Source organism: Lepisma saccharinum, chromosome 20 (assembly GCF_977018435.1).
Source record: "Lepisma saccharinum chromosome 20, izLepSacc3.1, whole genome shotgun sequence".
Taxonomy (NCBI): Eukaryota; Metazoa; Arthropoda; class Insecta; order Zygentoma; family Lepismatidae; genus Lepisma; species Lepisma saccharinum.
The window spans coordinates 4,454,922-4,470,283 of NC_139248.1; positions in this window are offsets into that span (position 1 = coordinate 4,454,922).

Here is a 15,362-nt window from a genome sequence, read left to right on the forward strand (position 1 = left end):
AGGCAGGTCAGGTTTCGTGCTTTTAGCATCTCCAGTTTGCTACAGCTGTCCCTAGCCGCTTGTGATTCAGAATATAGAATGATGAACATTTGTGTCGAGCATTCTCGTCACTGCAAAATCATTTTTTTCCATTATGTTAATTGGACTAGGTGGATAATAATTTGAAAAGTTCGAAAGAACAATTCCCTACTACTTTGAAATATTGCAGGCTACATTGTGTAATGTCACAAATTTATTTTACATTAAATGAGAGTATAGGAGGTGTATTGCCTATTTCTAGGAAAGTTGCTTCATTTTAATTTTATCTCTTACGTTTTCTGACATTTTTCAGTATAAAAAGCAACATAAAATTGGAATGGTAGTTATAAGCAGACATAAGAATAAACACAAGAAACCACGACTTTCTCCAGTTTCTATGTGATCCACTGGAAAACGGCGTGGACGACGACACCGAATATTTTGGCGAATAACTTCACCTCATACAAATTGAAATATGTAAAAGGTGGTTACATTATTTTAAAAAGTCATGCGATATTTTGTGTTTATGGTTACAGTGCATTGAGGGTGGAAGCCCAATATGCATTTTAAAAACATCAAGTTCGTATAATTAACTATAAACATATATTTTTGGCTCGACAGGCAAAATTAATAAAATTTGAATAATGTGTGATGATCACGATGCCATTATTGACATTGACATTGATACAATATTTCTCATTTAACTTACATGTGATTTCTGATTTGCAGTACGAATTTATAATATGAAATACGAAATGGGGAGAATTATTTTTGCTGTAGAAAGAAATCGAACTAGTGTATGTTTTGCGATGGTATGCAAATAATGTGTGCAAATCGGTTTGGGATAACCTTTCAACACAACAGCTGGCATACGCAATTTCGCCATTTCATTTCCGACACAACACAACGCGCTGTTAAGCACTTTAATGAAGCAAAAGAGTGCCTTTAGATTAACGACGACATTAGAGGTCTGTTAGCCTTAACGAAGGTTGGAGAAATGCCTCAATGTGCTAATGTAGCGTTAACTTGATTTAACGCTTCTTTAAAATTTAACGCGCGTTGAGCGAACCGGGCACGAGTCTGCTGCCACGCGCATCTTTTTTGAGGTTCCAGCACAAAAAGAAATTGGCAGCAGACACTACCTAATTTTTTACTTGGAAAGATAAATTGATCTGGAGAATCTATTATGGCACTGCAGGTTGTTTTCTGCTTTATAAACTGTTCAGGCAGCAGGAAATATTTCACCCTGATTTTTCCACAACGAGGATAGTAATTATATAATATTTAGTTTATTGAAATTTAGATGAATATGAATCCTAACCTACTTCAGCAGTGGGGGAAAAAAGGGGGCTATTACCCCCAACTTTTGTTCCTGCAATAGAGGTGTGCAGGATCCCAAAAAGTCGGAACCGGGATCGGGGGGGGGGAATTCCCGTCCCGATCCCGACTTCGGAAAATGACTTCCCGACTTTTCGGGATCCCAAGCAGTCGGGAAATACCGAATGGTCATTTTAAAAAGTCGTCAATTCTCGACGTTTTCTGCATTGTAAATGTTTGGTACTTATCAAAAATCGTTAGTTTTTGTACCAGAAGTGCAAAAACAAGCACTTAAGGTGGAAATTACGTGTAGAATTCGAGATTTGAAGAGCTTTGGGAAATTTCGAACATACCCCGTCCCGAAAATTTCTCGACTTTTTCGGGAAATTGAGAATTTTCCCCGTCCCGAATATCGGGATTTAAAGAATTTCCCGTCTCGACCCAAAAAATTATGTCCCGCACACCGCTACCCTGCAGTGTGGTAAAGCTTATCTCCAAAGGTAAATAAACTGTCCTTGCCGTCACTGTACTCATAAAAATGAGTATTTTTTCTATAACGACTTTAACTATAATTTACTGGGAAAAGGTTGACTTTCTTTTGTTTAAAACATATTTAAAACTTGTTTAAAACATGTTTTTTTAACTCATGTTTAAAACTAAGTTTAAAACAAAAAAAAACATGTTTTAAACAAATAAAACAGTTTGTTTTGTTCTTTTTTAAAAAAAACATGAGTAGTGTAAAATACAATATAACCAGGACCGGAAAGTATGAGCCCCCCTCAAGCAGATTTGGCTACACTTAAACCTAGCTCAACATGCCCATATGAGCTTTTTTCTCAAGTGTGGAACCCCGTCTAATCCAAGATTTTTGTAAAAATGCCCTCGGGAATTTCCTGAGAAAGTATGACCCCCCTCAGATTGATTTGCCTACACTTACAAAAGGCACTTCTGTGAGATTGTTGTCCATAATCCTGTCAAAAATATGCCCCTCTTGATATTTTTTTGGCTACACTTAAAACTAGGCCAAACGTATTAACACACACACACACATACACATTGACCTTGACCTTGACCATGACCTTGACCCTGACCTTGACCATGACCATGACCTTGACCTTGACCTTGACCTTGACCACACCCACCTACATACACACCCACACCCACCCACATACACCCACACCCACCCACATACACCCACACCCACCCACACACACACCCACACACACCCACACCCACCCACACATATTTACTTCCGGTCCACTTGTGGCCTATTTCTGCTTTATTTCTGTTGCATTATGTTTTGCAACAAATTATTACCCAATATTATGCATTAGACACGTGTTGTTTTCTGATTGGTTGCTTATGACATAATGTGATGACGTGTTAAATTCTGATTGGCTTATTGTTTCAGATGTTTTCAATGCGGTCCGTGCTTAGGGTATATAAAGAGATTTTGCATTGCATATCAGCCAGTATTGAAAAAGTTGTTGAAGAGTACAGATGTGTTGTTGCAGTGCTGCTCATATTTTTTAAACACAAAAATATTGCAGATTTGTATAAATTGAATTACAAATCTATTTGATTTAATATACAGAATTTTTGACAACCTGTCATAGGTTTATTAAGTATAAAGTTTTGATTTGGACCCCAAGAAATTTTATATAAATACCAAAGCCAAAAATATTAACACACATACACACACACACACACTAAATATACAAAACACACTGCTGAACCCAACTGATATTTTTTTATTAAGCATAGAATTTTGATTTGAACCCCAGGAAATTGTATATAATAAACAACAACAAAAATGCCTAATCAAAAATATTGTAATCAATGCAATAAGAATATATCCATCCCCAATTGGGTTAAGCACCAAATGAATTGTAATCCAGATAAAAGCAGAATTCTCACAAAAATATGCCCAAATTCCCATAAAGAATATAGCATGAAATATTTCTCTTATACTTGTTCTGAACAGTCATCAACATTTCCAAACAAAATTGATTGGAAATATTTGTGTAATTGCTCTCTATAATTTAGATTGCAAGGCCATATTTTGTAATTTTCTAGACCAGGAGCTAGACCCTATGCACCAGAAATAGGCCATAAAATGCCTCTCCACAAATTATGTGAGCATCATGGAGCACACAATACACTTTACAATTTTGAGAATCTCAATTTAAATTCAGGAACAAGAGATTTGGATTTGATGTATCTGGAAATATCAAAAATTATTTCATTCTTCACAAACAAATCTCATCTAACAATTCCATAACAGTTCCATGCTCAGCTCTGTGTCTGTGTGAGGCAAGCACAGCTCTGTTAGAGATAGGGATATTATATAAATTTAAAAATTATTTTATTCTTCACAAACAAATCTTATCTAACAATTCCATAACAGTTCCATGCTCAGCTCTGTGTCTGTGTGAAGCAAGCACAGCTCTGTTAGAGATAGGGATATTGAGTATTGAAACATCTAGAAATTATTTTATTCTTCTCAAGCTCAGCTCTGTGTCTGTGTGGGGATTTGTACCTAATAACATCAAAACAACACAGCTCTGTTAGAGACAGAATATTCAATTCCATATCTATAACATCTCTGTGTAATTCCATAACAGTTCCATGCTCAGCTCTGTGTCTATGTAGAGCAAAACAGCACAGCTCTGTTAGAGATAGGTATATTTTATAAATTTAAAAATTATTTCATTCTTCACAAACAAATCTCATCTAACAATTCCATAACAGTTCCATGCTCAGCTCTGTGTCTGTGTGAGGCAAGCACAGCTCTGTTAGAGATAGGGATATTATATAAATTTAAAAATTATTTCATTCTTCACAAACAAATCTCATCTAACAATTCCATAACAGTTCCATGCTCAGCTCTGTGTCTGTGTGGGATTTGTACAGCAACATAGCTTTGTTAGAGATTTATTTAATTTTTCACCTCCATATCCATAACAGCTCTGTGTTTATAATAGATAGGAATATTGAGTGCATCTAACAATTCCTGCCCATAACAGTTCCATGTTGTAGAAATATCAGCAAGGCTCTGTGTCTGTGAGATTTGAAACCTTGTTCCCAATCAGTTCCAAGCTGTACAGCTCTGTGTCTGTGAGATTTGAAACCTGTTCCTGTACAGCTCTGTGAGAATTTTCATAGTGCCTAATAATATCAGCACAGCTCAGTTAGGATCGCATCTAACAAATATCAAGGATTTGTACCTAATTACAGTAGCACAGGGATAGGGATAAAAAGTATAGACTATTGATATAGAAATTATTTTATTCATCAATCTTATTCATAACAGTTCTATGCTCCTATGTGTCTGAGCAACATCAGTACAGCACAGCTCTGTTAATTAATATCTATTGAAACATGTGTCTGTGCGGGGATTTGTACCTCAGTATAGCTATTATTGAGTATAGAATTATTATATCTAGATCCATTTTCTGTGTCTGTGCAGGGATTTGTACTTAATAACATCAGTACAGCATTGCTCTGTTAGAGTATAGATTTATATTATTATTGAAACATCTCTTCACAAACAATCTCATCTAATAATTCTATAACAGTTCCGCTCAGCTCTGTGTATGTGCGGGGATAAACATCAGTACAGGACAGCTCTGTTGCTCATCTTTTCAGCTCTGTGTCTGTGCAGGGATTTGTACCTAATAACATCAGTACAGCACAGCTCTGTTAGAGTATAGATTTAATTATATTATTATTGAAACATCTAGAAATTATTCTTCCTAACAATTCCATAACAATTCCATGCTCAGCTCTGTGTCTGTGCTGGGATTTGTACCTAATAACATCAGTACAGCACAGCTCTGTTAGAGATAGGGATATTGAGTATAGATTTAATTATTGAAACATCTAGAAATTATTCTTCAAACAAATATCATCTAACAATTCCATAACAATTCCATGCTCAGCTCTGTGTCTGTGCGGGGATTTGTACCTAATAACATCAGTACAGCACAGCTCTGTTAGAGACATTTAATTCTTCACATTTATATCCATAACATCTCTGTGTCTGTGTGTCAGTACAGCACAGCTCTGTTAGAGATAGGGATATTGAGTATAGATTTAATTATATTATTATTGAAACATCTAGAAATTATTTAATTCTTCACAAACAAATCTCATCTAACAATTTCATGCTCAGCTCTGTGTCTGTGCGGGGATTTGTACCTAATAACATCAGTACAGCATAGCTCTGTTAGAGACATTTAATTCTTCACATTTATATCCATAACAGCTCTGTGTCTGTGTGAGGCAAGCACAGCTCTGTTAGAGATAGGGATATTGAGTATTGAAACATCTAGAAATTATTTCATTCTTCACAAACAAATCTCATCTAACAATTCCATGCTCAGCTCTGTGTCTGTGTGGGGATTTGTACCTAATAACATCAAAACAACACAGCTCTGTTAGAGACAGAATATTCAATTCTTCACAATTCCATAACAGTTCCATGCTCAGCTCTGTGTCTATGTAGAGCAAAACAGCACAGCTCTGTTAGAGATAGGGATATTAAGTATAAATTTTAAAAATTATTTCATTGTTCACAAACAAATCTCATCTAACAATTCCATAACAGTTCCATGCTCAGCTCTGTGTCTGTGTGAGGCAAGCACAGCTCTGTTAAAGATCTTCACAAACAAATCTCTTCTATTAATTCCATAACAGTTTTATGCTCAGCTCTGTGTTTGTGTGGGGATTTGTACCTAATAACATCAAAACAACACAGCTCTGTTAGAGACAGAATATTCAATTCTTCACATCCATATCCATAACATCTCTGTGTAATTCCATAACAGTTCCATGCTCAGCTCTGTGTCTATGTAGAGCAAAACAGCACAGCTCTGTTAGAGATAGGGATATTAAGTATAAATTTAAAAATTATTTCATTCTTCACAAACAAATCTCATCTAACAGTTCCATAACAGTTCCATGCTCAGCTCTGTGTCTGTGTGAGGCAAGCACAGCTCTGTTACATGATAGGAATATTAAGTATAGATTTAAATTTCATTCTTCACAAACAAATCTCATCTAACAATTCCATAACAGTTCCATGCTCAGCTCTGTGTCTGTGTGAGGCAAGCACAGCTCTGTTAAATATAGGAATATTAAGTATAGATTTAAATTTTATTCTTCACAAACAAATCTCATCTAACAATTCCATAACAGTTCCATGCTCAGCTCTGTGTCTGTGTGGGATTTGTACAGCAACATAGCTTTGTTAGAGACAGAGTAGATGGGTATAAATATTATTTCTTTCAATTCTTCACCTCCATATCCATAACAGCTCTGTGAAATTTATTCTTCACATCTAACAATTCCATAACAGTTCCATGCTCAGCTGTGTGTCTGTGTGGGATTTGTACAGCAACATAGCTTTGTTAGAGACAGAGTAGATGGGTATAAATATTATTTCATTCAATTATTCACCTCCATATCCATAACAGCTCTGTGAAATTTATTCTTCACATCTAACAATTCCCATAACAGTTTCATGCTCAGCAAGGCTCTGTGTCTGTGTAGATAGGGATATTAATATTTTATTCCTTCATAACAGTTCCTGTGTCTGTGTGGGATTTGTACAGAGCACAGCTCTGAGATAGGGACTAACAGTTAGGGTATAATTAATTCTTCACATCTATTGAGTGTCTAGATGTTATTTCATCCCTATGCCATGACAGTTTCAACTCTGTATTTGTATGGAATTTAAAACTTGTCTGAAAAGTGGCAATCAATGCCTATTGTTTCTATATAAACGTTTCAACGTACGTTAAACGTACATTGAAACGTACATCTACTCTGTCTCTAACAAAGCTATGTTGCTGTACAAATCCCACACAGACACAGAGCTGAGCATGGAACTGTTATGGAATTGTTAGATGAGATTTGTTTGTGAAGAATAAAATTTAAATCTATACTTAATATTCCTATATTTAACAGAGCTGTGCTTGCCTCACACAGACACAGAGCTGAGCATGGAACTGTTATGGAATTGTTAGATGAGATTTGTTTGTGAAGAATGAAATTTAAATCTATACTTAATATTCCTATCATGTAACAGAGCTGTGCTTGCCTCACACAGACACAGAGCTGAGCATGGAACTGTTATGGAACTGTTAGATGAGATTTGTTTGTGAAGAATGAAATAATTTTTAAATTTATACTTAATATCCCTATCTCTAACAGTTTTGCTCTACATAGACACAGAGCTGAGCATGGAACTGTTATGGAATTACACAGAGATGTTATGGATATGGATGTGAAGAATTGAATATTCTGTCTCTAACAGAGCTGTGTTGTTTTGATGTTATTAGGTACAAATCCCCACACAGACACAGAGCTGAGCATGGAACTGTTATGGAATTGTTAGATGAGATTTGTTTGTGAAGATCTTTAACAGAGCTGTGCTTGCCTCACACAGACACAGAGCTGAGCATGGAACTGTTATGGAATTACACAGAGATGTTATGGATATGGATGTGAAGAATTGAATATTCTGTCTCTAACAGAGCTGTGTTGTTTTGATGTTATTAGGTACAAATCCCCACACAAACACAGAGCTGAGCATAAAACTGTTATGGAATTAATAGAAGAGATTTGTTTGTGAAGATCTTTAACAGAGCTGTGCTTGCCTCACACAGACACAGAGCTGAGCATGGAACTGTTATGGAATTGTTAGATGAGATTTGTTTGTGAAGAATGAAATAATTTTTAAATTTATACTTAATATCCCTATCTCTAACAGAGCTGTGCTGTTTTGCTCTACATAGACACAGAGCTGAGCATGGAACTGTTATGAGATTGTGAAGAATTGAATATTCTGTCTCTAACAGAGCTGTGTTGTTTTGATGTTATTAGGTACAAATCCCCACACAGACACAGAGCTGAGCATGGAATTGTTAGGTGAGATTTGTTTGTGAAGAATGAAATAATTTCTAGATGTTTCAATACTCAATATCCCTATCTCTAACAGAGCTGTGCTTGCCTCACACAGACACAGAGCTGTTATGGATATAAATGTGAAGAATTAAATGTCTCTAACAGAGCTATGCTGTACTGATGTTATTAGGTACAAATCCCCGCACAGACACAGAGCTGAGCATGAAATTGTTACATGAGATTTGTTTGTGAAGAATTAAATAATTTCTAGATGTTTCAATAATAATATAATTAAATCTATACTCAATATCCCTATCTCTAACAGAGCTGTGCTGTACTGACACACAGACACAGAGATGTTATGGATATAAATGTGAAGAATTAAATGTCTCTAACAGAGCTGTGCTGTACTGATGTTATTAGGTACAAATCCCCGCACAGACACAGAGCTGAGCATGAAATTGTTAGATGAGATTTGTTTGTGAAGAATTAAATAATTTCTAGATGTTTCAATAATAATATAATTAAATCTATACTCAATATCCCTATCTCTAACAGAGCTGTGCTGTACTGACACACAGACACAGAGATGTTATGGATATAAATGTGAAGAATTAAATGTCTCTAACAGAGCTGTGCTGTACTGATGTGATTAGGTACAAATCCCCGCACAGACACAGAGCTGAGCATGGAATGGTTATGGAATTGTTAGATGATATTTGTTTGAAGAATAATTTCTAGATGTTTCAATAATTAAATCTATACTCAATATCCCTATCTCTAACAGAGCTGTGCTGTACTGATGTTATTAGGTACAAATCCCAGCGCAGACACAGAGCTGAGCATGGAATTGTTATGGAATTGTTAGGAAGAATAATTTCTAGATGTTTCAATAATAATATAATTAAATCTATACTCTAACAGAGCTGTGCTGTACTGATGTTATTAGGTACAAATCCCAGCACAGACACAGAGCTGAAAAGATGAGCAACAGAGCTGAGCATGGAATTGTTATGGAATTGTTAGATGATATTTGTTTGAAGAATAATTTCTAGATGTTTCAATAATAATATAATTAAATCTATACTCTAACAGAGCTGTGCTGTACTGATGTTATTAGGTACAAATCCCTGCACAGACACAGAGCTGAAAAGATGAGCAACAGAGCTGTGCTGTACTGATGTTTATCCCCGCACAGACACAGAGCTGAGCGGAACTGTTATAGAATTGTTAGATGAGATTGTTTGTGAAGAGATGTTTCAATAATAATATAAATCTATACTCTAACAGAGCAATGCTGTACTGATGTTATTAAGTACAAATCCCTGCACAGACACAGAAAATGGATCTAGATATAATAATTCTATACTCAATAATAGCTATACTTAGGTACAAATCCCCGCACAGACACATGTTTCAATAGATATTAATTAACAGAGCTGTGCTGTACTGATGTTGCTCAGACACATAGGAGCATAGAACTGTTATGAATAAGATTGATGAATAAAATAATTTCTATATCAATAGTCTATACTTTTTATCCCTATCCCTGTGCTACTGTAATTAGGTACAAATCCTTGATATTTGTTAGATGCGATCCTAACTGAGCTGTGCTGATATTATTAGGCACTATGAAAATTCTCACAGAGCTGTACAGGAACAGGTTTCAAATCTCACAGACACAGAGCTGTACAGCTTGGAACTGATTGGGAACAAGGTTTCAAATCTCACAGACACAGAGCCTTGCTGATATTTCTACAACATGGAACTGTTATGGGCAGGAATTGTTAGATGCACTCAATATTCCTATCTATTATAAACACAGAGCTGTTATGGATATGGAGGTGAAAAATTAAATAAATCTCTAACAAAGCTATGTTGCTGTACAAATCCCACACAGACACAGAGCTGAGCATGGAACTGTTATGGAATTGTTAGATGAGATTTGTTTGTGAAGAATGAAATAATTTTTAAATTTATATAATATCCCTATCTCTAACAGAGCTGTGCTTGCCTCACACAGACACAGAGCTGAGCATGGAACTGTTATGGAATTGTTAGATGAGATTTGTTTGTGAAGAATGAAATAATTTTTAAATTTATAAAATATACCTATCTCTAACAGAGCTGTGCTGTTTTGCTCTACATAGACACAGAGCTGAGCATGGAACTGTTATGGAATTACACAGAGATGTTATAGATATGGAATTGAATATTCTGTCTCTAACAGAGCTGTGTTGTTTTGATGTTATTAGGTACAAATCCCCACACAGACACAGAGCTGAGCTTGAGAAGAATAAAATAATTTCTAGATGTTTCAATACTCAATATCCCTATCTCTAACAGAGCTGTGCTTGCTTCACACAGACACAGAGCTGAGCATGGAACTGTTATGGAATTGTTAGATAAGATTTGTTTGTGAAGAATAAAATAATTTTTAAATTTATATAATATCCCTATCTCTAACAGAGCTGTGCTTGCCTCACACAGACACAGAGCTGAGCATGGAACTGTTATGGAATTGTTAGATGAGATTTGTTTGTGAAGAATGAAATAATTTTTGATATTTCCAGATACATCAAATCCAAATCTCTTGTTCCTGAATTTAAATTGAGATTCTCAAAATTGTAAAGTGTATTGTGTGCTCCATGATGCTCACATAATTTGTGGAGAGGCATTTTATGGCCTATTTCTGGTGCATAGGGTCTAGCTCCTGGTCTAGAAAATTACAAAATATGGCCTTGCAATCTAAATTATAGAGAGCAATTACACAAATATTTCCAATCAATTTTGTTTGGAAATGTTGATGACTGTTCAGAACAAGTATAAGAGAAATATTTCATGCTATATTCTTTATGGGAATTTGGGCATATTTTTGTGAGAATTCTGCTTTTATCTGGATTACAATTCATTTGGTGCTTAACCCAATTGGGGATGGATAAATTCTTATTGCATTGATTACAATATTTTTGATTAGGCATTTTTGTTGTTGTTTATTATATACAATTTCCTGGGGTTCAAATCAAAATTCTATGCTTAATAAAAAAATATCAGTTGGGTTCAGCAGTGTGTTTTGTATATTTAGTGTGTGTGTGTGTGTATGTGTGTTAATATTTTTGGCTTTGGTATTTATATAAAATTTCTTGGGGTCCAAATCAAAACTTTATACTTAATAAACCTATGACAGGTTGTCAAAAATTCTGTATATTAAATCAAATAGATTTGTAATTCAATTTATACAAATCTGCAATATTTTTGTGTTTAAAAAATATGAGCAGCACTGCAACAACACATCTGTACTCTTCAACAACTTTTTCAATACTGGCTGATATGCAATGCAAAATCTCTTTATATACCCTAAGCACGGACCGCATTGAAAACATCTGAAACAATAAGCCAATCAGAATTTAACACGTCATCACATTATGTCATAAGCAACCAATCAGAAAACAACACGTGTCTAATGCATAATATTGGGTAATAATTTGTTGCAAAACATAATGCAACAGAAATAAAGCAGAAATAGGCCACAAGTGGACCGGAAGTAAATATGTGTGGGTGGGTGTGGGTGTGTGTGGGTGTGTATGTGTGTGGGTGTGGGTGTGTGTGTGGGTGGGTGTGGGTGTATGTGGGTGGGTGTGGTCAAGGTCACGGTCAAGGTCAAGGTCATGGTCAAGGTCATGGTCAAGGTCAAGGTCAAGGTCAATGTGTATGTGTGTGTGTGTGTTAATACGTTTGGCCTAGTTTTAAGTGTAGCCAAAAAAATATCAAGAGGGGCATATTTTTGACAGGATTATGGACAACAATCTCACAGAAGTGCCTTTTGTAAGTGTAGGCAAATCAATCTGAGGGGGGTCATACTTTCTCAGGAAATTCCCGAGGGCATTTTTACAAAAATCTTGGATTAGACGGGGTTCCACACTTGAGCAAAAAGCTCATATGGGCATGTTGAGCTAGGTTTAAGTGTAGCCAAATCTGCTTGAGGGGGGCTCATACTTTCCGGTCCTGGTTATGTTGTATTTTACACTACTAACATGAATTTTGCCAACCCTGGTAACCATAAATACAAAATATCGCATGACATTTTAAAATAATGTAACCTCCTTTTACATATTTCAATTTGTATAAGGTAAAGTTATTCACCAAAATATTCGGTGTCGTCGTCCACGCCGTTTTCCAGTGTATCATATAGAAAATGGAGACAGTCGTGGTTTCTTGTGTTTATGCTTATGTCTGCTTATAACTACCATTCCAATTTTTTGTTGTTTTTTCAACTGAAAAATGTCAGAAAACGTAAGAGATAAAATTAAAATGAAGCAACTGTCCTACAAATAGGCAATACCCGTCCCGTACTCTCATTTAATGTAAAATAAATCTGTGACATTACACAATGTAGCCTGCAATCTTTCAAAGTAGTAGGGAATTGTTCTTTCGAACTTTTCAAATTATTATCCACCTACTGCAATTAACATAATGGAAAAAAAATGATTTTGCAGCGACGAGAAGCACCAAACCTGACCTGCCTAACCTAACCAAGTACAGAAATAAAGAAAACCTGCCTAACCTATTTACTTATTTAGCTCGTAGCTGTACGTAAATACTGTAGAATAAAACATGTTGTTTAATATAACACGAGTCTTAATATAATCACAAAATCAAAACAATTATTATGCAGTATATTGAAAATGGGCTGACATATAACGGTGCAAATTTAAATTAAATCGTATTCATATCAAACTGAAAGAGCACTTAAAAATTGATAAAAATAATCAACCATTACATGCACAAGGTACATTTACGAACGACTACCATCTCATCACGTAATATATCTTACATATGTTGTTTCATTAAGAAAAAAAGATTGAGGTCCTAAGCAGTTTCAGGTATATAGTTTCGTGCATGGACATTGTGCAGTGACATAAAGGACACTACCATCCATTCGGAAATTATATTCCTTGTACATACGTACAAGTGGTAATGATATTGTCTGAGTGCACTTGTTATATTTTTTACCAGTTATGATAAATTAAATGTAAAATATCATATTAATCAACCGTTCCATGTACAAGCTACATTTTCTGAATGACTACAATTTCATCACATAATGAAAAACCAAACATAAAGAACCGTACTACACATGTATGTTAAGCTTCAGGTCCTAAGCAGTTTAAAGGTGTTGTCGTTTCGTGCATGGAAATTGCAAGAGTATACATATTTGTTTGAAAAACCCACTGCCATCCATTCGGAAATTTTTCATGGTACATACGTACAAGTGGTAATGGTACTGTCTAACAGTGCACTTTTTTTTAAACCAGTTATGATAAATCAAATTTAAAATATCATATTAATCAACCGTTCCAAGTACAAGCTACATTTTCTGAATGACTACAATTTCATCACATAATGAAAAACCAAACATATTGTAAAGAACCGTACTACCATAGTGGTACTACACCTGTATGTTAAGCTTCAGGTCCTAAGCAGTTTAAAGGTGTTGTCGTTTCGTGCATGGAAATTGTAAGAGTATACATATTTGTTTGAAAAACACACTACCATCCATTCGGAAATTTTTCCTTGTACATACGTACAAGTGGTAATGGTACTGTCTAACAGTGCACTTGTTTTTTTTTGTTTTTTTTTAACCAGTTATGATAAATCAAATTTAAATATCACATTAATCAACCGTTCCATGTACAAGGTACATTTTCTGAATGACTACAATTTTATCACATAATGAATAACCAAACATAATGTAAAGTACCGTACTACACATGTATGTTTCATTAAGAAAAAAGCTTAATCCTAAGCTGTTTCTGGTAATGTAGTTTCGTGCATGGACATTGTAAAAGTATGCATATTTGTTTGTAAAACACACTACCACGCATTCGGGAATTATTTTTGCACGGTACGTTCGTACAAGTGGTGAGGATACTGTCTAACAGTGTACTTTTCCTTTTTACCATTTATGATAAATCAAATATAAAATATCGTATTGTATTATATATATATTTTCTTCGAAAAATATTTGTACGAAACAAAAACACAACCATTCAGAAACGTCCCTTGTACATATGCATGAACGGTAATCATACTGGTAAACATTTTACGTGCCTTCTTTTTTTGTCAGTGATTATTTGGAAACAGTAGATTTCTTGTTTGCAATGCCACATTCACATCAATGCCAATAGAAGTGACTTGCAATATTTACATATTATTTAATTGCCATGGACAGTAAGTTAAGTTATGCATGGTGTACATTTCGTGAAATGTTCTCTTTTGTTGAGGAAAATTATTAAACAAACACACGTTCATTTCCACCTTTAGGCCTCTTTTGCAATGCCATTTTAATATAATTAAATTTATAAAACTTCAAACAGATTTCCCTAACCTAGAACAGTAGTTTTAATTTATATACAGGGTGCTCGGAAATTCCCCTTACAAACTCCTAGGGCTAGTAGAGGGGACTGAGTAGACAATATTAGGAATAGGAACCCATGTCCGGAAACGTACTGTTTCCGTGCTACAACCATGACAATATGTCGGATGTGCCTGTGTTGGTATGTAACCTGGTAGGCAGTACATGACGTCTGAAGATCACCTGATGGCACGTGACGTCTACAAATTATTGCGTTCCACTGTCGACACAGGTGTTGATTAATGAATAGTAAGTTTCTTTTTTGTTCCCTTGGCATTGTTACCAAATAAATTTGTTTGTATTATGGACTGAGTCATACGTCATTCACTTCTGTACCTTACGTAACACCTCATTTGACATGGTTGTAATAAATGATTACACTTTAGGTCATCAGGTGATCGTCTGACGTCAAGTACTGCCTACCCGGTTGCATACCAACACAGACACATCCGACACATTGGCATGGTTGTATCATGGAAACGGTACATTTCCGGACATGGGTTCCTATTCCAAATATTGTCTACTCAGTCCCCTCTACTAGCCCTAGGAGTTTGTAAGGGGAATTTCCGAGCACCCTGTATTTATGATCTTGTATTTGAAGTCGGTAGGCCCTCATTTAAATATAACTTACGAAATTACAATGTAACTGTTAATCCTAATACATAACATTTTCGGTGTGCGGACGTAAAAACCTAAGTAACAT